The 23,943-nt window shown below is 38.9% G+C and overlaps 1 long non-coding RNA gene across 1 annotated transcript; it reads left to right on the top strand.

Annotated features, from left to right (window-relative positions):
* Positions 1-18,812: 18,812 nt before the first annotated feature.
* LOC107806825 (uncharacterized) lies at positions 18,813-21,604 on the top strand. The gene is made up of 4 exons (XR_001652766.2): positions 18,813-19,140; positions 19,361-19,468; positions 19,618-19,721; positions 21,215-21,604. It is a non-coding gene; the product is annotated as an uncharacterized LOC107806825 (long non-coding RNA).
* Positions 21,605-23,943: the final 2,339 nt, after the last annotated feature.

The raw sequence follows: 23,943 nt of genomic DNA, 5'->3' as shown, positions 1-23,943 counted from the left end.
GGGCTACCTAACATTCTCCCTCTACTAGGGACGGGAGCCATACTAAGGTATTATTTATCCCTTCAAGGTTTCTAGTTCCTATCTTTGTAGTACTCATATCTAGCTGTACTATTTTAGTGTGCACCATCTGGGTGTCTCACAAAGAGATCTATTAGCACATTTGCAATATCCTTCGAAAATATCAACTAACACAAATAATTCATCCACAATTTTGCCTCACTCTAACCCCAGCCGGATTGTGATATTATGTCCTCCTCTTAAACCATATTTGCTAGCTCCCATAGAGCATAACTCAGATCGGGGTGGCCAATTATACATACATCTGTTACTGTTGAAGGTAAATCAAAATGCTTATATCTCTCTTCTTGAAGGGTAAATAAGGATAATCTTTATTAACTGGTACCTCGTACCCTTCTTCACCTTGCTTCTTTTATTTACTGCAACTCGTGTCTAACTTTTGATTCCGTTATTCCTTTTTACGGTAAGACTGGATAAGTATTCTTTCCTAAAAGCTCCTTATCAAGAACCGTACACCTTTTAGTACATGCATGATCTGATGAGGACCTCTCATTACTTATCATAAGCAAGATGTAAAAATTGAGTTCTTCTAACTCAACACTTTCACATCTATATCTTTTATTGATCGTCTTTCTGAATGTAGGCATCGTCTTATTATGAATAGAAGTTTGGGATTTGAATTCTTAGAAGTGAGCTCTACTACGTGATCTAAAGTAAGAAGAAAGAGTGACAGTCATAAATGCCATGTAGCCTCCTACTTATAAGTGCGGTGCACAACACACCCATAAACACGACTCTACTAAACACGGCTTGTAGACTCCCTAGGACAGAACTGCTCTGATACCACTTTTGTCACGACCCAAATCGATGGGCCGCAACGGGCACCTGGTACCTTACTCAACCGAGTACCTACATAACGTATCTTTTATATCATACTATCATAGGTAAATAAGCCAGAGAGGCTTGTCATGAGATAAGTACAATAATACATGGAGAAATACTCGACATTGGACGATCCAACATGTAATCCAAACTTATACATATGACGTACGGGCCTATAAAGCCAAAATAATCGCTCGTATACTGAACATAGGCCGACAAGGCCATACAATCGTTTACGTACATGACATTTGTCTACAAGCCTCTAAGGATACATAATTTTCATAAATATCGGGACAGAGCCCCACCATACCAAATAATACACATCTAAATTATACTGACCAAACAAGCAACTCCGGAGCAAATAGAGTGCACCAACATCTTCCGCTGAGCTGATCGCCTACTTGGAGGGATCTCGACCTATCTATCGAGACCTGCGGGCATGAAACGCAACGTCCCCAAGTAAAATGGACGTCGGTACGAATAATGTAACGAGTATGTAAGGCACGTAAATAAATACATAAGAGACATGGAAGAAATATAGAGTACATGACTCAACCAGTAAGCCTGAATAACTTTATAAATCACGAAATAATTATAGTATCATGCATATGCGTATGAATGTTATGTCATGCATAGGTAGATGTTTCATAACATCAGCAGCCTCTGAGGGCATCCCATCATATCATCTTGGCCATTGTGGGCAAAATCATCAACGTATACCAGCTGATCAGGTGGTGGTGCGTATATAATTCCATAACCTTTCCCATATCCCATATACATATATACGCATATATAACACCATCTTTGTCATGGGTCAATGCACATGTATAAATGCATGAAATGCATAAGAAATACATTAATAAGATTTTCTCGGAATGCCATAAAACTCCATATGCCTTTCGGATAAACTTTATCAAATGCGTATTTTTCTGAGACCCATGAACAGAAGATATAATAATAATCCACATGGGGAATCAAGAATATAGACACCCCTAGTATTTCTATGAATAGAGTCATTTATGAAAGTTATGTATTTTGCTCGTTTCATTTGTATTATTTGGATCATGCCAAAAAGAAAGAAGGGATAGCCATAACATACCTGAGCAGATTCTCTTAATAATCCCTCTAATCCACGTCTTTGCGACAACACGTAACGATGGACCGGAGAAGGGGAAAATCCGTATGATATTCTTGGGAAAGATTACACCGTACTTCCTTAGAATCGCAAAATCTCGTCGCTGTTACGTAGTATAATTTTGTATGAAAAATTCTGCACAGAATCATTACCTTGCTGAAATTTATACTTGTTGGACTCATTAAGAGAATCCATCTCTTAATATATTAGTCTTATACCTTAGTGGGTGTGGGCCTCTCTAAGGTGATGACTAAGACCTTAAGAATGACACATTATCAATTAATTTGAAGAGTCACTTAAGTTAATTAGGTTGTTTCCAAGTTAATTGTTAGCCATTCCCAACCAATTAGATACCAACATCTTAATTAATTGTTAATCTCCCACTAAAATTAATAATTATCCGATTATCTATATAATTAAAAATTATCTCAAATTACTTAAAATATTACTTATTTTTAATATACTTTATACATCCTACTATCATGGTCATATGGCACTAGTCCATAAATATCGAGTATTTTAGCTCGGGTCGTATTTTATCCCAACATGTGAAACTTGGACAAAAATTCATTTTATTTGACTTGCTTCCCCTCTCACCTTTACGAATTTACTCATCACTTGTTTGAAATAGCATAATCCTTATAATCTCCAAATAATCTTTTCCTTGGACTGATGTCAATTACCTTACGACAAATTCAACATACAATACTATAGGGTGCAACATCATCGTAATTTAATACTACGAAGCGTAACATCATCATAATGTAGTACTGCAAGGCGTAACATTATCGTAATATCGACGTAATATTACGGGGTGTAACACTTCAACTCTTTCGGAGCCATACATTATGGTGAAATAGAGATAGGCTGGGTACCTAGCACCAAATCAATACTGAAACCGATATCACAATCCGGTGGCATGCTTGGTAAATTAGAAAGAAACACATCGGAGAACTCTCGCACCACGGGCACTGAATCAATCATAGGAGTCTCTGCAGATGTATCTCGAAAATAAGCCTGATAATCTAAAGAAACCTTCTCGACCAGGTGTCAAGCCTTTAAGAAAGAGATAACCCGACTAGATTCTCAAATAGATGAACCCCTCCACTCCAATCTAGGCAACTCTAGCATCGCTTAGGTAACAGTTTTAGCATAGCAATCCAGAATGGCATAATACGGAGACAACTAGTCCATGCCTAGTATGACCTCAAAGTCGGTCATGTTGAGCAACAAAAGATCCGCTCTGGTCTTATAACCACAGAAAGTCACCATACAGGAGCGACAAACCCATCCATAACAATAGAATCGCCCACTGGTGTGGACACATATACATGAGCACCCAAGGACTCATGAGAGCATCCAGATAATGAGCAAATAGAGAAGAAACATATGAATATGTAGACCCTGGATCAAATAGTACTGAAGCATCCCTATCGCAGAAAGAAATAATACCTATGATCATGGCATCTAAGGCTACTACATCTGGTCAGGATGGAAAGGCATAAAACCTAGATGGAGCGCCACCTAGCCTCCACCTCTAGGGAAACCCCTACCCACCTGCTCTCCATCTCTAGCAGGCTGGACGACCGGTATAGCAACTGTTGCGGTAATCATGGACTGATGGCCCTATTGCATGGCCTTGCCCCAAAACCTAGGGCAAGATCTCCCCATGTGACCAAGCTCCCCGCACTCATAGCAACCTCTCGGTGCGGATGATGGCTAACCATGAGTCTGACCCTAGGGACTTAATTACCCACTGGAATAACCCTGAATAGTTGGTGGACGGTAGGAGCTCTTTGGAATGTCAATGAAATAGGGTGGCACTAGTGCATCCCGAGAAGGTATTGGTGCTGAATAAGTGGGTCTGCTAGACTAACCCCTCACGAACTGACCTCTACCCCATACAAGGCGATGCTGAATCCTCTAGAATTTTGAGGTATCTTCTCCCATATCATATACAATTGGCCCTAGTTGTGGATACCCTCAATCTGTCGAGCTCTCTTCACAACCTGCTCATAAGGAGTCCCTATCTCCACCTCTCGGGCCATAGTAACTTGAATATCATAATGCAAGCCCGCAGCAACCTCTACACTCTCTCTAAATCGGTGGGAAGTATCATAAGTGCATGGCGGGACAACTCAGAGAACCTCGCTTCATAATCGGTCACAACTATCTGACCCTGCTGGATCCACTCGAACTGAACTCGTAGCTCTTCTCTCTGAGAGAGTGGAGTATATCTCTCCAAAAAGAGACGTGTGAACTAGTCAAGAGAGGCAAACCCTCTAGTCTGCTAAGAAGATAGGACTGCCAGCATCTATGAGACCTACCCTCTAACTAAAATGTGGCGAAGTCCACCCTGTTGGACTCCAATACGCTCATGTTGTGCAGCCTTTCTCTACAACGATCAATAAAATCCTGAGGGTCCTAATGTTGCTCACCACCAAAGGCAGGAGGATGCAATCTGGTCCATATGTCCAACAGGTTATGTGGCTCGGTGGTCGCATCTGGTCTGTGCTAAATACAACCACTTCAACTGGCTAGACTCTGCCGATAGGTAATGCACCTGGGGTCTGATATACGGCAGTAGCGTGCCATGGAGCCTGAGTAGTAAAGGTCTATGCTCCCCCTTCTGACTGAGATATGGCTGGGTCTTTTGAAAAAAACCAGTTTGCGTCATAGAATCCTTGAACCATAGTACACAGCCCATGGCCTATTGAAATCTCGGCGCTGCCGTGAAATTTGACGGGGTCGGCTCAGTTGCAGGCACCTCACCCTACTCCTTAATGATAGGATCCTTCACTGGATCTGCTGGTGGTACGACGAGAGCAACTCTACTCACTCTTCCTCAAGTAGGAGTTGAATCCCTCCCTCGGCCTCTGCCTCGGCCTCTAGCAATAGGGGCATCAGCTCCTCTACCACCAAGTACATCTGTCACGCACTTTCTCACCATCTGTGAGAGAATAAGAGAAAGATACTGAGCACAACATCAATTGTACGATATGAGATGAAGAAAGAGAAGTTTCCTAATACCCTATAGCCTCTCAAAGATAAGTACGGACGTTTCTGCACCAATCCATAAGACTCTATTAGGACCACTCATTACTTGTGAAACCTATGTGAACCTAGTGCTATGATACCAAGCTATCATGAACCAATTTCCACTATTGGCCGTGATGGTGCCCAACATCGCCGTTAGGCAAGCCAATGGTGAACTACCCATTTAATTACTCGTTTTAGTATTTTTAAAATCTTTGATTTTTATTTAATAAGTAAACAAATAGTAAGTGAGCGTAGCAATGTAAAGGATAAACTAAACGTGAAAGTAAGATAGTGCATTAAATAATCAAAACCCATGAGTATCTACTAGAATTCCCAAAAACCAGTGTCACAAGTGAACGAGCATCTAGTAAAATATACAAAACTCTCTAAGAACTACTGTGTGAAACAGAATAGACATAAATGATAAAACATATCAAGAGAAAGCTCTGGGTGCTATAGAACGAAGCATGAGAAGAAGCTCACCACTAGGCCTCCGGGTAATGCAGATGCGCGATCGGAAGAACTCTAGATGTACCTGCCTCAGAACCTACACAATATGTGCATAAGTGTAGCGTGAGTACATAATATACATAATGTACATGAATATTTAATAGGCATGAAATACAACATCAATAATGGAATAAGAGGCAAAAATTAAAGGATCCCTTAACAAAATAACAATTAAAAATCCCCAAATATCACATGCTAATCTCAACAAGGAGGGGGGAAATATGTGTTTATAAATTCTCAAGCCATGAAAGACATATCAAGTATAATCGGGCTCCGAGTGACAACATGCATGAGTTATGTCGAGGTCGTACGGCATGATCCATAATAATCGTGTACATACACTACCAAGGTCGTACGGCCCGGTCCATGGATGCATCCCATAATATATATATATATATATATATATATATATATATATATATATATATATATATATATATATATATATATATATATATATTGTCGAGGCATTTGGGCCGATCAACTGGAATAGGAAAACTCTTCGGATTATGGTTTATGTATTTACAACTCCAAGGTAAGACCATAAATGAAAATAAATTTTCATCAATAAATAAAAATTCTGCCAAATCTCTAAGTAATGAAGCGTGATTTAACATAATCTTTAACCAAATTTTACTTATTAATTCAAGCAATTAAACTAGCAAGTTAAGTTCAAATAGTGCAAGTAATAGCTAATAAAGGCCTATGTCTACCCAGACATAATATGAATTTTAGCTATGCTCGGACTCTCGTCACTTTGTGCGTATGTAGCACCCACAATTTGTAGAAAATAACAAGTTAAATACCTATGAGGTTAATTCCCTCTTATAAGATTAGGCAAGTGACTTACCTCGTTCCAAGTCCACTTTCCGGTTCACAAATCACTCTAAAAGTCTCAAGTCGGTTTTGAACAATCCGAAACTAGCCAAAGGTTGTACAAACTAATCAATAATTGCTCAAAAGCTCATAATTAACTATTAGAGTAATTACCCAACCCAATTTGGAAGATTCCTAAAATTCACTCCCGGGCCCATGTGCCTGAATTCCGAAATTGTTTTGAAAATTATTATTACCCATAACCTCACAAACATAAATATATAATTTCTACTCAATTGCATAACAATTTTCATGGAAAAATCTCATTTTTATCAAAACCTAAAAATATTCTATTTTTTTTTTAATAATTGTTACCCATAACCTCGCGAACACAAATATATAATTTCTACTCAATTCCATAATCATTTTCGTTTTACAACAAACTCCTAAAATTGCCACATTTTACATGTTAAAATCTACCCATAATCTATGTATTTAACTTGCAATATGCATAAATCACTTACCTTCAATAGCTAGGTGAAAACCCGTCTCCAAGAAGCTCTAGAATCGGCCAAGAAATAAGAGAAATGAAAAAAATAGGCCAAGTCCCGTTTTTATTAGGGGTGTGCATTCGATTTATCAATTCTATAGGAATCTGTAAATAAATAGGTTTTTCAAGTACAGGAATCATAGGGGGAGATAGCAGAGAAAGTACTATTGAAGTACGCGGAGTTCACTTTCTCTGTTGGGTTTGCAGTTCACGGGAGAGAAGGAGAAAGGTAAAAGCGGCGCTGAAGAATGGGTAAAGGAAATAATAGGGTTAGGGACTTAGGATAAAGGAAAGGGTATTATAGAATAAGGGTATATTTGTCTTTTTAGTATATCTTATCGGTTTATCGATAAACCGATAACCGAAGAGGATAAAATCGAAATTGAAATCAATAACTCGATAAGAAAAATTTCGAAATCGAAATCGATAAACCAATATCGATACACCAATAACAAATAATCGATTCGATTTATCGATAAATCGATTCGAATGCACACCCATAGTTTTTATTAGAGTCCGCTTCCCAAGCCTTCTTTCTTCACGATTGCGAACAATCCCTCGCGATCGCAAAGGCAAAATTGCCTAAGCCCTTGAAAACCTCTTACACGATCGCAAGAAAGCCTTCGCGAACGCAAAGCACAGTCTCCGTCAACCTACACGAACGCGACTATCCTTCGTGAATGCGAAGGGTATTCTACCTGACCAGCCCCCAGGTCCAGGTCTTCTCTGCTAACGCGAGATGGCCACTGCGAACGCAAAGGCCACTGATCCCAAGCCTCTGTGAATGCGAACACTACTTCGCAAATGCGAAGAACAACATCACCCAGTCCCCAAATCCTTCATCGCGAACGGGAGGGTCCTTCCGTGTTCGTGAACAAGGAAACCAGAACAATATTTTCTGCAATTTTTGACTTAGCTCCGAGTATTCTGAAATGCACCCGAGCCACCTAGGACCCCGTCGAAATGCACCAACAAGTCCATAAACATAATACGGGCCTTCTCGAACTCTCAGAACACGTAAAACAACAACAAAACTAAGAATCGCACCCCAAAACCAAATTGAATCAACTTATGAACTTCAAACTTCTCACCTAGCTCTGAAAGCGCCGAATCATACTTAGACTACTCGGAATGACACTAAATACTGTGTATAAGTCATAAATCACCATAAGGACCTATTCCCATGCTCGTAATCGGAAACAAACCTCGATAACACCAAATTCTACTCCAAACCAAATTTAAAGAACTAGAAACCCTTCAATAAACCAAAATTATCATACGAACCCGATCCGAACATATGCCAAGTCCAAAATTATCAAACAAACCTATTGGAACCATCAAATTTTGGTTACGAGGTCGTTCACTCAAAATGTTGACTCAAGTCAAACTTGGTCATCATAGGCCACTATTAAGGAACTAAGTGTTCCAATTTCAACCCAAACCTTTCTAAACCTAAACCGACCATCCCCCGCAAGTTATAAAATAGTAAAAGAATGTACGTGAAGGGGGCTTTTTCCCTTTGTGTTCGCATGAGCTAGACCACGTTGTGGAGGTCTAGGTCCTCTATCCTTCGCGTTCATGTGACCTGGCCCACGTTCCCGTAGAGGAGGCTGAGCTGGGTGGCCGCTGATCATTCTTCGCATTTGCGAAGAATCCCTCACAATTCGCGTAGGGTAGGCCAAGCGAGCCTCCATGTTCATGAGGCTCCTGTCGTGTTCAAGATGGGTAAAATTTCCTGGGCCTGTTCTTGCCTTTGCGAACTCGAGGCCTATTCCGTGTTTGCCAAGAAAGAGGCAGCTGGACAGAGAGTTTTAAAAATCGTGACTTAGCCATTTTTGGGTTCATTTATTGCACACTTGGGCGATTTTGGAGCTTCAAAAAGTGGGATTTCAACCTAGCTATTGGGGGTAAGTAATTTCTACCTAATTTGAATTTAATATATAGATTATGGGTAAATTGTAACATGTAAACTTGTGGAATTTATGGGCTAGATGGAAAACCTAGATTTTTGATAAAAATGAAATTTAATCACGAAATTGGATATGGATTTTAGTGAAAATCATATATTTGAGTTCAGGAGGTTATTGGTAACAACTTTCTTCAAAATTTTCCGAAATCTGAGCACGTGGGCCCAGGGGTGAATTTTAGAAATCTTGCATTTGGCGTTGGGTAATTACTACAATAGTTGGAATATGGACTTTTGTACATGTATTAATTAATTTATATACAATTTGACTAGTTTTGAATTGTTCGACACAAAATTTAAGAGTCTGAGAACAACCTTGGACCAGAAAGTAGGCCTTAAGACGAGCTAAGTCTCTTTTCTAACCTTGTAAGAGGGAATTAACTCCATATATAGGTAAACTAAATTAATTTGTGCTGATATTTGTGAGGGCTACGTACGCATGTTCACTGTTATTTGATTTTATTTGTTAATTGTATCGAATGGGACTAAGTTAAGGATTTTAAGATTACAAAAGTTTCAAGTTGAAATTCTTTATTTTGGAAAAATTGAGGGATATTATGGTAACTTGAGAAATTTATAGTAAACCGTGTCGCAAGTATTTTCCACGAGCGAGGTAACTTTTCCACTACTCTCATGGGAGCGGGCCGTTCACCTCGGCAGGTTAATAGATGTATCTATGGTTCGTGTCGTTTGACTCTCGGCTGTGAATATAGTTATGTATATGTATATTTGGATCGAGTCGTACGTCCTCGGCATAATTCGTGTGTGATAATAAAACTGGAAGTCCTTTTATATTTGATATTAATTTATTGGCTTGAGAAATTACTTGTTTTAAATGAGGGAAATAATTAGGTTCTTACTAATAGTGAAAGGATTGTTCATTTATTTCTTACTCTAAGTTTTATTGTCATTTCTATCTATCATGTTTAACTAGAGTTTCATATTATTATATTGTTGGCCCTTAGTAAGTGTCGGAGTCGACCCCTCATCACTACTTTTTCGAGGTTAGACTAGCTACTTACTGGGTACATGTTGTTTATGTACCCACGCATGTACCCACGCTACACTTCTGCACTTAAATATGCAGGATCTGAGGCAGGTGCATCTGGTTATCAGTCCGGCGTGCTCACTTGATTACCACTTCGAGACTTTACGGTGAGCTGCATTTCGAGCCGTTCTGAAGCAACTGGAGTCTTTCTTTTGCTTATAGTTTTCTGTCTATTTCATTTCAGACAGTAGACTATTATTCTTTTGTATAATCTACTACAATGCTCATATACTTGTGACACCAGGTCTTGGCACACACTAGTAGACATATGATTTGGGGATCATTTCTATGATTATGATTGCACTCAGTTGCTTTCGTTTTATTATTTACATCTGTTATTTCCTAAATTTTTTAAATTGACGAAAGTTATTTACTTAGTAAACTTATTAAAAATGGGAAACCACTAGATTGTTCAGTGTTAGCTTACCTAGCAACGGTGTTGGGCGCCATCATGGCCTATAATAAATTGGGTCGTGACAATATGGTATCAGTGCACTAGGTTCACGTAGGTCTTACAAGATATGGGCAGGCCTAATAAAGTCTTGCAGATCGATGCGGAGACGTCCGTACTAATCTTCGAGAGGTTATAAGGTGTTAGGAAACTACTCTTTATTTATCTCCTATTGTGCAGTTAATGGTATACTAAGTTCTTTCTCTTATTGTCTCACAGATGGTAAGAACACGTAAGGTGGATGTTCCAAACCTGAGAGGAGCTGGTCCCCTTGTTGCTAGAGGCTGAGGCAGAGTCCGGGGGAGAGCACCAACCCGAGGTAGGAGACGAGGACGTCCCAGAGTTTCCCTAGTTGTACCACCAGTGAATCCAGTGGAGGATCCCACTATTAAGGAGTAGGGCGATATGCCTACAACAGAGCCAGCCCCGTTGATTTCATGTCAGCACTGAGCCTTCAAGAGGTCATAGGCCGTATGTTGTGGTTTATGGATACTATGACCCAAGCTGGTTTATTTCCAGTAGACCCAGTCATATCACATGCAGGAGGGGAAACACAGACTCCTACTACTCAGGCTTCTGGGCATGTACCAGCTGTATATCAGACCTCGGGTGTACTACCCATGGGCGAGGCCTAGCCAGTGGCAGCAGCCTTACTTAAGCCCAGACCAGCTGTGGCCGGTGAGCCGTATAATCTTTTGGACAGATGGACTAGGCTACATCCTCATGTCTTCTAAGGTGAGCGACATGAGGATCCCCAGGACATCATGGATAGGTGCAGGGACAAACTTCACAACATGAGTATATTGGAGTCCCATGGGTTAGATTTCACTACCTTTCAGTTGGAGAGCAGGGCCCGTAGATGGTGGAAGCCTTATCTTCTTGACAGACCAGTAGGTTCTCCTCCCATGACTTGGGACCAGTTTGCACAGATTTTCTTGGATAGGTATATCCCACCCTCCTAGAGGGAAGAGTTGCAGTGTCAGTTTGAGCTGCTCCAGCAGGGTCAGATGTTAGTGACCGATTATGAGGCGAGATTCTCTAAGTTGTCTGGCCATGCACTAATGATACTTCCTACTGACGCAGAGAGAGTACGGAGGTTTGCTGCGAGGTTGCACTCTGGTATTTGAGTTAGTATGGCCCGGGAGGTTGAGATGGGCACTTCTTATCAACTAGTAGTGGCTCGAAGGATTGAGGTCTACTGTCAGAGAGGTAGAGAGCAGATGCAGCGAGACAAGAGGTCCTATTTTTCTGGAGAGTTTAAGGGTGCCCCGGATGGGGGCAGAGGTCAGTTTGGGAGGGGTCATCCTAGCAGGCCCACATATCCAGCACCACCACCTTCGTGGGGTACTTCAGCGTAACCCTATTTCAGTGTCATGCCAGAGGGTTTATACATCCCACCAGCTATTCAGGGTTCTTCTAGTGGGTACTAAGGTCATCAGGGTTCTTCCAGCGCCTATTTTAGTGCCATGCCAGAAAGTTCATACCGCCCACCAGCTATTTAGGTTTTTTCTAGTAGGTATTCAAGCCAGCAGGGTCAGACTTCAGTGCAGCAGTCTCTTGTACCGAGAGGTTGTTACGAGTGTGGGGATCTAGGTCACATGAAGAGATTTTATCCCAGACTTTGGGGCAAGGAAGTACAGTAGGGTCATCATCCCATAATTACAGCACCAGCCGTCTAACCGCCTAGAGGTGGAGGGAAGGCAGGTAGGGGCCATCCTAGAGGTGGAGGCTAGGAATGGGGAGGTCAGCCAGCTACTGTTCAGTTAGGCAGAGGCCAGCCAATCAGCGCTCCAACTAGGTTCTATGCTTTTCCGACCAAACTAGATGTAGTGGCCTCAGATGTCGTGATCACATGTATTATTTATGTCTGCGGTAGAGATGCTTCGGTATTATTTGATCCAGGGTCTACCTATTTATATGTATCATCTATGTTTGCTTATTTCCTGGATATTCCTCGCAAGTCCTTGGGTACTCATGTTTATATGTCCACTCTTATAGGCGATTCCGTTGTTGTAGATCAGATCTATCGGTCCTGTGTGGTCACATTTTGTGGTTACGAGACTAGAACAGATCTTCTATTGCTGGATATGACCAAATTTAAGGTCATCCTAGGCATGGACTGGCTATCCCTATATCATGCCATCCTTTATTTCCATGCAAAGACTGTTACCTTAGCAATACCAGAGTTGCCTAGATTGGAGTGGAAGGGTTTGTCTATCGGTACATCCAGTCAGGTTATCTCTTTTCTGAAGGTTTGACATATGTACAAGAAGGGTTTTTAGCTTATCTAGCTTATGTTCGGGGTACTACTGCAGAGAGTCCAGCGATTGATTCAATGCCAGAAGTCCAGAAGTTCGCCGATGTGTTTCCTTCTGACCTTCCAGGCATGCCACCAGATCGTGATATCGACTTCTGTATCAATTTGGCTCCAGGCACCCAGCCTATATCTTCCCCACCATACCGTATGGCTCCAAAAGAGTTGAAGGAGCCAAAAGGAGAAACTTGAGGAGTTGCTAGCAAAGGGGTTCAGCAGACCAAGTGTATCACCTTAGGGTGCACCAGTGTTATATGTGAAGAAGAAAGATGGGACTTTGCGAATGTCATTTGATTACTGCTAGTTGAACAAAGTTACCATTAAAAATAAGTACCCATTACCGTGTATTGATGATTTTTTTTGACCAGTTGCAGGGTGCTAGGGTGTTTTCCAAGATAGACTTGATATCGGGGTACAATCAGTTGAAGATTTGGGACTCGGATGTTCCGAAGACTGCTTTCCGTATTAGATATGACCATTATGAGTTTCTAGTGATGTCCTTCAGCTTGACTAACACCCCAACGACGTTTATGGATTTGATGAACAGGGTGTTCAGACCTTATATTGATTCGTTTTTCATTGTCTTCATTGATGACATATTGATCTACTCGCATAGCATGGAGGAGCACGAGCAACATTTAAGAGTGATACTTCAGACCTTGCGAGAACAAAAGTTATATGCTAAGTTTGTGAGTTTTGGATAGATTTTGTGGCATTATTGGGCATATTGTACCAGACGAGGTTATTAAAGTGGATCCCAAGAAGATTGAGGCAGTTTAGAGTTGGCCTTGTCCCACTTCGGCGACTAAGATCAAGAGTTTCTTGGGGTTAGCAAGTTATTATTACCAATTTATGGAGGGCTTCTCATCCATTTCAGCACCTTTGACTAGATTGACCTAGAAGGGTGCTCCATTCTGTTGGTCCGATAATTGTGAGGCAAGCTTTCATAAGCTCAAGATAGCTTTGACTATAGCACCAGTTCTAGTGTTACCTTTCGGTTCGGGGATGTATACGGTGTATTGTGATGCTTTGCATATTGGCTTGGGTTGTGTACTGATGCAGGAAGGGCAAGTTATTGTGTATGCTTCATGTCAGCTGAATACCCATGAGAAGAATTACCCTGTACACGATCTAGAGTTAACCGCGATTATTCATGCTCTTAAGATCTGGAAACATTATCTTTATGGGGTGTCCTATGAGGTTTACACTAATCATCACAGCTTGCAACATTTGTTCAAGCAAAAGGATCTTAATTTGAGGCAACGCAGATAGCTTGAGTTACTGAAGGATTATGACATCACCATTCTTTATCATCTGGGCAAGGCGAATATGGTTGCGGATGCCTTAAGAAGAAAGGCAGAGAGTATGGGTAGCTTGGAATTCATTTTAGTAGAGGAGAGGCCATTAGCTTTGGACATTCAGTCCTTAGCTAATAGACTTGTGAAGTTGGACATTTCAGAGCCCAGCCGAGTTCTTGCATGCGTCGTTGCCCAGTCTTCACTATTGGAGCAAATGAAGGCTCGACAGTTTGATGATCTGCATTTGATGGTTCTCAAAGACACGATACTACAAGGTGGTGCCAAGGAGGTTTCTATCAGCGAGGATGGTGTTCTGTGACTCCAGGGTCGTATATGTGTTCCTAATGTCGATGGCTTAAGGGAGAGGATTATAGAGAAGGCACATAGTTCTCAGTATTCCATTCACCCAGGTGCTACGAAGATGTATCGCGACTTAAGACAACATTACTGGTGGTGGCGGATGAAGAAAGATATAGTTGAGTATGTAGCCAAGTGCCTAAATTTCCAATAGGTTAAGTATGAGCACCAGAGGCTAGGTGGCCTACCCCAGCAGATGACTATACCAGAAAGGAAATGTGAATGCATTACTATGGACTTCATAGTTGGGTTGCCGCGGACCTTGCAAAAGTTTGATGCAGTTTGGGTCATTGTCGACAGGTTGACCAAGTCGGCACACTTCATTCCAGTTGTGACGACGTATACTTCAGAGAGGTTGGCCTAGATTTATATTCAAGAGATAGTTCGGTTACATGGTGTGCCTATTTCTATCATATCAGATAGAGGCCCTCAGTTTACTTCTCTTTTATGGAGAGCCATACAGAGTGAATTGGTGACCCATGTATAGCTTAGCACCGCATTTCATCCATAGACCGACATGCAGTCGGAGTAGACAGTTCAGATCCTGGAGGACATGCTTAGAGCATATGTGATTGACTTTAGAGGGTAGTGGGATTGATTTTTGCCTTTGACCAAGTTTGCTTACAATAACAGTTATCAGTCCAGCATCGAGATGGCTCTATTTGAGGCTTTATATGGTCGGTGATGTAGTTATCCCATTGGGTGGTTTTAGCCTGGTGAGGCTAAGTTATTTGGTACTGATTTGGTGAAGGATGCCTTGGGAAAGGTAAGGTTGATTCAGGATCGACTTTGCACAGTACAATCCAGACAAAAAAGTTACGCGGATCAGAAGGCTCGTGATTTATCATTTATGGTAGGCAAAAAAGTTCTCTTGAAAGTCTCGCTGATGAAGGGGATTATGAGAATTGGGAAGAAGGGCAAGTTGAACCAAAGGTTTATAGGCCCATTTGAGGTGTTGAGAAGAGTTGGGGAGGTTGCTTATGAGCTTGCCTTACCTCCCAGTCTATCGGGAGTTCACCTAGTTTTCCATGTGTCTATGCTCTGGAGGTATCATGCCGAATTGTCACATGTGTTAGACTTCAGCACGATTCAGTTAGATGAGAGCCTGGATTATGAGGAGGAGCCAGTTTCCATTGTTGCTAGACAGATTTTCCAGTTGAGATCCAAGAGGATTTCCATGGTAAAGTTTCAGTAGAGGGGCCAACCAGTCGAGGAGGCGACCTGGGAGCCTGAGGAGGACATGCGGAGCAGATATCCACACTTATTCAACACTCCAAGTATGATTCTAAACCCGTTCGAGGACGAATATTTTTTTAAGTGGTGGAGAATGTAACAACCTGACCGTTTGTATTGCTTGCTAGAACCATGTTCCCCTAAATAAGATTTCTCGTACGTTTTTTTTACTGTTTTATGACTTGAAATCGGAACACTTGGTTCCTTAAGGTTGGCTAAAAAGGTCAAGTTGACTTCGGTCAATATTTTGAGAAAACAACCTCGGAATCAGGATTTGATGGTTCTAATAGGTTCATATGATGATTTCAGACTTGGGCATATGTTCGGATCAGGTTTTGGATGACCCGGGAGCGTTTTGACGCCTAACAATGAAAATTGGTTCTATGAAGGTTTTTAAGTTCTTTAAATTTGGTTTGGAGTAGGTTTTGGTGATATCAAGGGCCGAATGGAATTTCGAAACCGGGAATAGTTCTGTAATATCATTTAAGACTTGTACGCAAAATTTGGCGGCATTCCGAGTAGTCTAAGTATGATTCGGCGCTTTCGGAGCAATTTCAAAACGTGAAGTTCATATTTTGATCCTATTTGGTTTTGGGGTGTGATTCTTGGTTTTGTTGTTGTTTAACGCGTTTTGAGAGTTCGAGAAAGTCTGTATTATGTTTATAGATGTGTTGGAGTAGTTGGACAGGGTCCCGATGGGCTCGGGTATGTTTCGAACCGCCCAGAGTTAAATTGAAAAGAACCAAATTTTCCGGTTCCTTTTAGCAAACGCGGACAGACCCTCGCGTTCGCGATGAACGATTGGGATACTATGGGCTGGGGGGGATTTTTGCCTTTGCGTTCACGTGAGCTGGACTGCGTTCGTGGAGGTCTGGGTCCTCTAGCCTTGGCATTCGCGTGACCTGGCATGCGTTTGCGTAGATGAGGCTGAGCTGGGTGGCCGCTGATTATTCGTTGCATTCGCGTAGGCTAGGCTAAGCGAGCCTCCGTGTTCGCGAGGCTCCTTTCCCATTCGCAATGGGTAAAATTTCCTGGTCCTGGGCCATTGCCTTCGCGAACGCGAGGCCTATTCCGCGTTCACGAAGAAGGGGCAGCTGAGCAGAGAGTTTTAAAAATCGGGACTTAGCCATATTTGGGTCCATTTATTGCACACTTGGCCAATTTTGGAGCTTCAAAAGTAGGATTTCAACCTAGTTATTTGGGGTAAGTAATTTCTACCTTATGTGAGTTTAATATATTGATTATGGGTAGATTTTGACATGTAAACTTGTGGAATTTATGAGTTAGATGGAAAACCTAGGTTTTTGATAAAAATGAGATTTAATCACGAAATTGGTTATGAAATTTAGTGAATATTATATATTTGAGTTCGTGAGGTTATGGGTAACAACTTTCTTCAAAAATTTCCGGAATCCGAGCATGTGGGCCCAGAGGGGGGAGGGGAATTTTAGAAATCTTGCATTTAAGGTTGGGTAATCACAACAATAGTTGGAATATGGACTTTTGAACATGTATTGATTAGTATTGGATTGTTCGGCACTGAATTTGAGGGTTTGAGCACAACCTTGGATCGGAAAGTATACCTTGGGACGAGGTAAGTCTCTTTTCTAATATTGTAAGAGGGAATTAACCCCATAGATGAACTAAATTAATATGTGCTGCTATTTGTGGGGGCTACGTACGCACGAGGTGACTAGAGTCCGTATGTAGCTACTATTCATGCTTATATCCGGGTAGTGTTAGGTTTACACCATGCTTTATTGACACTGTTATTTGATTATATTTGTTAATTGTATCGAATAGGACTAAGTTGAGGATTTTAAGATTTCAAAAGTTTCAAGTTGAAATTCTTTTTTTTGGAAAAATTAAGGATATTATGGTAACTTGAGAAATTTATATTCAACCGCACCGCAAGTATTTTCTGCGAATGGAATAACTTTTCCACTACTCTCATGGGAGCAGGTCGTTCGCCTAGGCAGGTTAATAGATGCATCTATGGTTCGTGTCATTCGACCCTCGACAGTGCACACAGTTATGTATATGTATATTTGGATCGGGTCATACGTCCTCGGCATAATTCGTACGTGATAATAAAACTGGAAGTCCCTTTATATTTGATATTAATTCATTAGCTTGAGAAATTACTTGTTTTAAATGAGGGAAATGACTCGGTTCTTATTAATGGTAAAAGGATTGTTCATTTATTTCTTAATTTGAGTTTTATTGTTATTTCTATCTATCATGTTTAATTAGAATTTCATATTATTATATTGTTGGCCCTTAGTAAGTGTTGGAATCGACCCCTCGTCACTGCTTCTTCGAGGTTAGACTAGATACTTACTGGGTACATGTTGTTTATGTACTCACGCTACACTTCCATACTTACATGTGCAGGATCCGAGGCAGGTGCATCTGGATATCAGTCCGGTGCACACACTTGATTACCACTTCGAGACTTCACGATGAGCTGTCTTCCGAGCCGTTCTGCAGCAGCTGGAGTCTTTCTTTTGCTTATATTTTTCTGTCTATTTCACTTCAAACAGTGGACTATTATTCTTTTGTATATTCTACTAGAATGCTTATATACTTGTGGCATCAAGTCTTGGCACACACTAGTAGACTTATGATTTGGGGTTCATTTCTATGATTATGATTGCATTCAGTTGCTTTCATTTTATTATTTTACATATGTCATTTCCTAAATCTTTTAAATTGAGGAAAGTTATTTACTTAGTAAACTTTTTAAAAACGGGAAACCACTAGATTGTTCAGCGTTTGCTTGCCTAACAACGATGTTGGGCGCCATCACGACCTATAGTAAAATTGGGTCATGACATATTACTTGCATTACTGTAAAATAACTGAGTATTGGCTTAGCAATGTTGTTGATGTTTCCAAACTCTTTCAATAGGTTATGTTTATACACTAAATAAATATATTCTAACATATGAAATTTATTTAACATAGGTGATAAAGAATAGTCATAAAATATGTGCACTTCTTGAATTTTAATCAAATTCATATAAACATTAGAGAAGAGAATATGAGAATTCTCGATAGAAAGAAAAATGCAGCGCTAAATTCTCTTGCGTTACTTTTCGTTTAAGTGTTGTTTACAAATAATATATTATTTGTTATAATAATCTATATATATATAGAGAGAGGGCCACAAGCACGGTTACGTGTCATCTCTCATTGTGCAAAAATATCATTTATCTTTTTTCCCCTGATCTTGCAGACTTTTTCCCCGGATTCTTTAAACTTTTGAAAGCAACTTTTACTTATCCTAATGAATGCGTCTCTTCATCTTCTAACTTATTTCTTCCAATTATCTATTCCATTCTTCTTCAGTCACAACGCCTCCCTCTCACACCACTTTTACAACTCCTAATGAACAAGAATTTCTCATCTGGCGGAGGTATTAGGGTATGGATTAATCCCCTAGACAGAGGATAAAGAACATGGATTGCTTTCTCCACGGAGGATTAGGGCTTCATCCCCAATAAGGATTACACAGCGCAAGGTAAATCTCCTCTTTCTACTTATACCATTTTTCGGTATTCATATTCTACGTTCTCCATTCTTTCTTTATTTCAGGTAACTTGTACCAACCAAATTTACATTTCTTGGTTATTTTTTTGGCCCATTTTTGCGAGATTCCTTTAATCTTGAATGGAATAAACATAAATTACATTCTTTGCACATGGAAGATTTGAAAATTGACAGTAATTAATTTTCTTCAGCTATTGAACGAGCAGAGAACGAGATTATAAGGAGCGCACCCAATTGAAGATGAACAATATGTGGAGCATATGTTACCATCTTTTGCATTGTTTTTCGGGGAAAATGATGTATACTTTACTTTGTCTTCCCTCTTTACTTTGTTACATTATCAGACTATTTGTGCATATATATGTAAGGATGCATTAAGGATGCATTAAGGATGCTCTATCTATTTTTAAAATATGTCGCGAATCTTCTAACCTCTCTGTGATCTTAGGCGAGACCATGCATCCTTTCATATAAAGGGGACACGTAATGTCTGACACGGCAGAGGAAATCTATAGAGAAGAAGCAATCTCCGGTTATGGGAAATATTGGCTGGTACAAATTCTTCTTGTTTGTCGGTGGTTAATTCCATGCGTCTCTGTATTAAATCCTTTTTTCCCTTTTTTTTTTTACGTTAGTTTTTGGCAGTGTACGACTACAAGTCTCCCAGCTTGGGAATTTGGATGAAACTGTTTAATCTTCTTTTTCTATTCCATTTGGATGTTATCGTGTTTGTCTAGAAAGCGTGATTAGTGGCATGTATGAGGTCAAGGATAGGGATTCGGGCGAAACTTTGTATCCTCTCCTTCTTCCTTTCCATTTAGCTTTCACAGTATTTTTCTTGAGAGTCTGATTTACGTTTAAGAGAAAAAGACTTAAAAATAAAAAACTGTGACAACGAAGTTACTTTGTTTGATTGTTTACAAGAAAGAATCACCAGTTAAGAATAATCTTCCTCTTTACCTTCTGTTCTTCGAGCCAAAAATTCAAATAGTAACTAATTGTAGCAAAGTTGGATGAAGAAAGAAAATTGAAAAAAATAGATGAAGTGGAAGGGAAAAAGAAAGAAGGAGACAGAGTGCCAGGAGGATGTGAGAGGTAGTGGGTGAAAAAGATTCAGAGAGGTTCCAAAGATAATAGATGATTATACTTAAAAAGTGTAGAGTCGTAGGTTTTTTACGATTGTCAGAAGCAATATATAAGCCTTAATAGAAAGGTCGCAAAATACATTATTCAATCAGTTTCATAAAACATCTCACCACCATCAAATAGCATATCATCTTATTGGCTTTGCTATGTACATGTTTTTGTTCTCATCTCTGTCTTTCAACATTTTGTTCTAATTTATATTCTAGCTGCATTAGTTAGAATATACCAACTCATTTAGTATGACTTTTCTTAATTGAATGTTCCTATCTAATTTTCCTCATGAGGCTATATAATCAAGATTTTTTTTACATTTTAGATTGAAAAGGAACTACTGAATTTGGTTAGTGCATTGGGTATAATCAATTGCTCAACAAGCATCAATTTACTTTTCAGTTCTATCCATTATTTTTCCATAGTCTGGATATGGATGAATTCATTGGTCGAGTGACTATTAAAGATAAATGTTCAACTCCTTTACCTAATCGGCATAGTTAAGAAGTAGCTTATATACAGTTATATCTCTTTGAATTTTCAAGATTCTGGCCTAATAACTAAGGACTCTATTGCTTTTGGGAATTTGGTTATATCTGTTAGCTATTTTGGGGACTTTGTTTATATTGGAGTTTGGTTATATATAGTAGAATTACTTTTGTTTTGAGATACTTTGAAGTGCTGCTGCTAGAAGAGCAGTACACAGTGCTCCACTTATTAATGCTGGAGATTGTCCTGGACAATCAAGCCTAGTTTTGAATCTATTTAAAATAATTTTATTTCTGAGACTTGAGACTGAATAAGTTTGCTTGCCTTTTTATCCTAGCATAATTTTAGTACTTTAATCTGGTGGTTATACACTAAAGAAAGTTTATCAATATGTGAGGACTGATTGATTCGTTAAATAGGTGGGTGTTGCAGACTTTCGCCGGCTGAATTTTGAGGCTTTATTAAGAAGATGGAAGTCCTGGTTGTTGCTGAATTGAGCAACCAATCAAGCGGGCACAACTGAAGCAAAGAAGGAGAAGGAAATAGTGGTTGAAGCCGAAGCTGAGAATGACGAGAAACCGGCACCATAAAAGTTGTTGTTCCTCCTAAAACAGAAGTTAAGAATAGTAAAGCCATATTAGTCAAAGTGGAAGAACACCAACAACAGAAACAGAAGCACAAAATATTTGATATGACAGTTAAAAGACAAATTTTACCCTTCATTATTCATATGTAAAAATTTTCTTATCATCATTTTCTTTTCCCCTGTCCTATTTCAATTTTTACAGGAAGACAATTTTTACTCTTCATTATTGTTCTCTCTTTCTTCCCTCCCTATCCCTTTTTAAGTTTGTGCATAAATTCTCAAACCGTTATTTCCTTTTTGATTCCTTAGAGCCTTTTCATCAATATAGTACTTTTTAAAAATCCACTTCTAAAAATTGTATTTCAATATTTTTGTTTCTTAAATCGTATGATAATATGGAGGTTTATTTAGACGATAATAGAGGTGTTGTAACTTAAATTTTGTTTCACTTTCGAGTTAGTAAAAAAAACTTAATGCATAAAAATTTTAAACTTTTTTACTTAACCAATTGTGATCATTGTAATAGTTTATGGTAAAAACATGAAAAAAAATGTTTGATTAGTAGAGATTGATTGAGTTCTTTTATGTTCTTAATTATTTAATCATTTTCTATTTTAATTTACGATCGCGCGAAGCGCGTGCAAATTTACTAGTATAATAATAATAATAGTAATATTCATTAATAAATGTAGTTAGAGACTTTGAGCTCTAATGAGGAGAAAGAAAGTTAAAAATGAAAAAAGAATGATTTTGGGTATCACGCAATTACTAAGAAAAATGATAAATATCTAATTAATAAGCAATTATGGGAAAAGGGGAATGTATGAAACATTATAAGAAAATTTAAGAAGATGATAGTTTGAGTTTATAAACGAAATGGTTTAAAGAATATAATAAAATCGAGGAATATTAAAGAGTATAAAAGTGAGGAATAAAAAAGACTCAAGAGATTATTGAGCTAATTTACTATATATTAGTATTGTAGTTACATATTATTGGGCGTTAATGTTGAGAAAAAGTTTTAAAATGAGAAAAACATAATTGTATTTTCTGGTCTAAAGATAGATAATGTCATCTTTCCTTGATATAATGTTTTAATTAATTTAATTAAGGAGGAAAGAATGGAAAGAGAAGGCAGAAGGAACAGCAGATATAGAAGGGAAAAACAGCAAAAAAAATAGAAATAAGCTATAACAATAAACAAATAGAAAGACTCCACAAAGAAAATCACTTTACTTTATTTTAATTGACTATTACATCAACATCGTAAGAGTACTAATTTCTTGAAACTTATTTTCAATTAAAGAGATCAAAGAGCAGTTTGATTAAGGAAAATACGTCAATTTTACATAAAACTATCTCATTGCATGTGAGAGATATTTATCTACTACTTGAGGTGAAAATAACTCCAATTTATTTTCAATTGCTGTAATAATTTTATGGGGCGCCTTATTTGGCCGCCCCCATTTGACATGTACCCTCTTTTTAAAAAAAAAATTTAATTAGTATCCAAAGTACATGTAACTTCAAGTTTTTTCCTCCTCCTCATCCTCCTTCTTCTTAGCTACTTTGGAAACAAAGGTGAAGGAGAATTTACATAGTATTTGTGAGCAAGTTTTAAGGTAGTTTATGGTGTTTTACAGTAGTGAGTTGCTGCAGCGCTCCTTTCTTTGCAATTGCTTAGGGCTTCTTCATCTCCTTCTTCATAATTGCAAAATGGGTCTGTTAGATTTTTTTTTTGACAAATTTATGATTGTGTTTCTTCTTTATGATAATTGAATGTTATGTTTTAAATTTGAGATAGTTTGGAGTAGATTAGATATTGAATCGTGTATTGAATTATTGAAATTTGAAAAATAAATTTCTGTTTTTGGGCAACTTGCACTTTAGACTTATTTGGCCTTAAGTGCATGAAAATATTTGATGCACTTCAACCTATTTGGCCTCAAATGTAAATTTTTCACTTCAGACCTATTTGGCCTTAAGTGTATGAAAACATATGTTGCACTTCAGACCTACTTGTCGTAAGTGCAAAGTTTCACTTCAGACATTGTACTTCAGAACTATTTGGCCTTAAGTGCATCTTAAGTGTAATTTTTGCACTTTAGAATTAATTGGCTTTAAGTGCATTTCACTTCAGACTTTTTTTCTTCAAAAGTGGGTAGACTTGCAAATTTTTGTGCAAAGTGGATATAAGTTCAATGGTAACCCCAAAATAAAATATAGATGCAAATGCCCCCCAACTGCTTCACCCACTGTATTGGTAAATATTTGCATTATTTGTTACACCTGCAACAAAACCTCAGCTTTAACACAAGTTGGGGTTTAAAATATTAATATTTTAGATGAATCATAATCAGAAAACTATATTGAGTAATAGACATATTATAACGATTCGACCGGTCGTTTTGTGTATTTGAGTCTCGTTTCCCCTTTTGAAGTTTTACACGTGTATTTTTCCTTTATGGCTTGCGAGATTGGTTAATTTCGTTCCGGAAAAGTTTTGGGTTAATCTTGACCCTTTGTTTCTTGGTTTAAAGCCTAAGTTGAAAATGTTGACTA

This window comes from Nicotiana tabacum, chromosome 3 (assembly GCF_000715075.1).
Source record: "Nicotiana tabacum cultivar K326 chromosome 3, ASM71507v2, whole genome shotgun sequence".
In the NCBI taxonomy this organism is placed as follows: domain Eukaryota; kingdom Viridiplantae; phylum Streptophyta; class Magnoliopsida; order Solanales; family Solanaceae; genus Nicotiana; species Nicotiana tabacum.
Note: the sequence above shows the minus strand (reverse complement) of the source record. Positions and strands in the feature narration are given on the sequence as shown.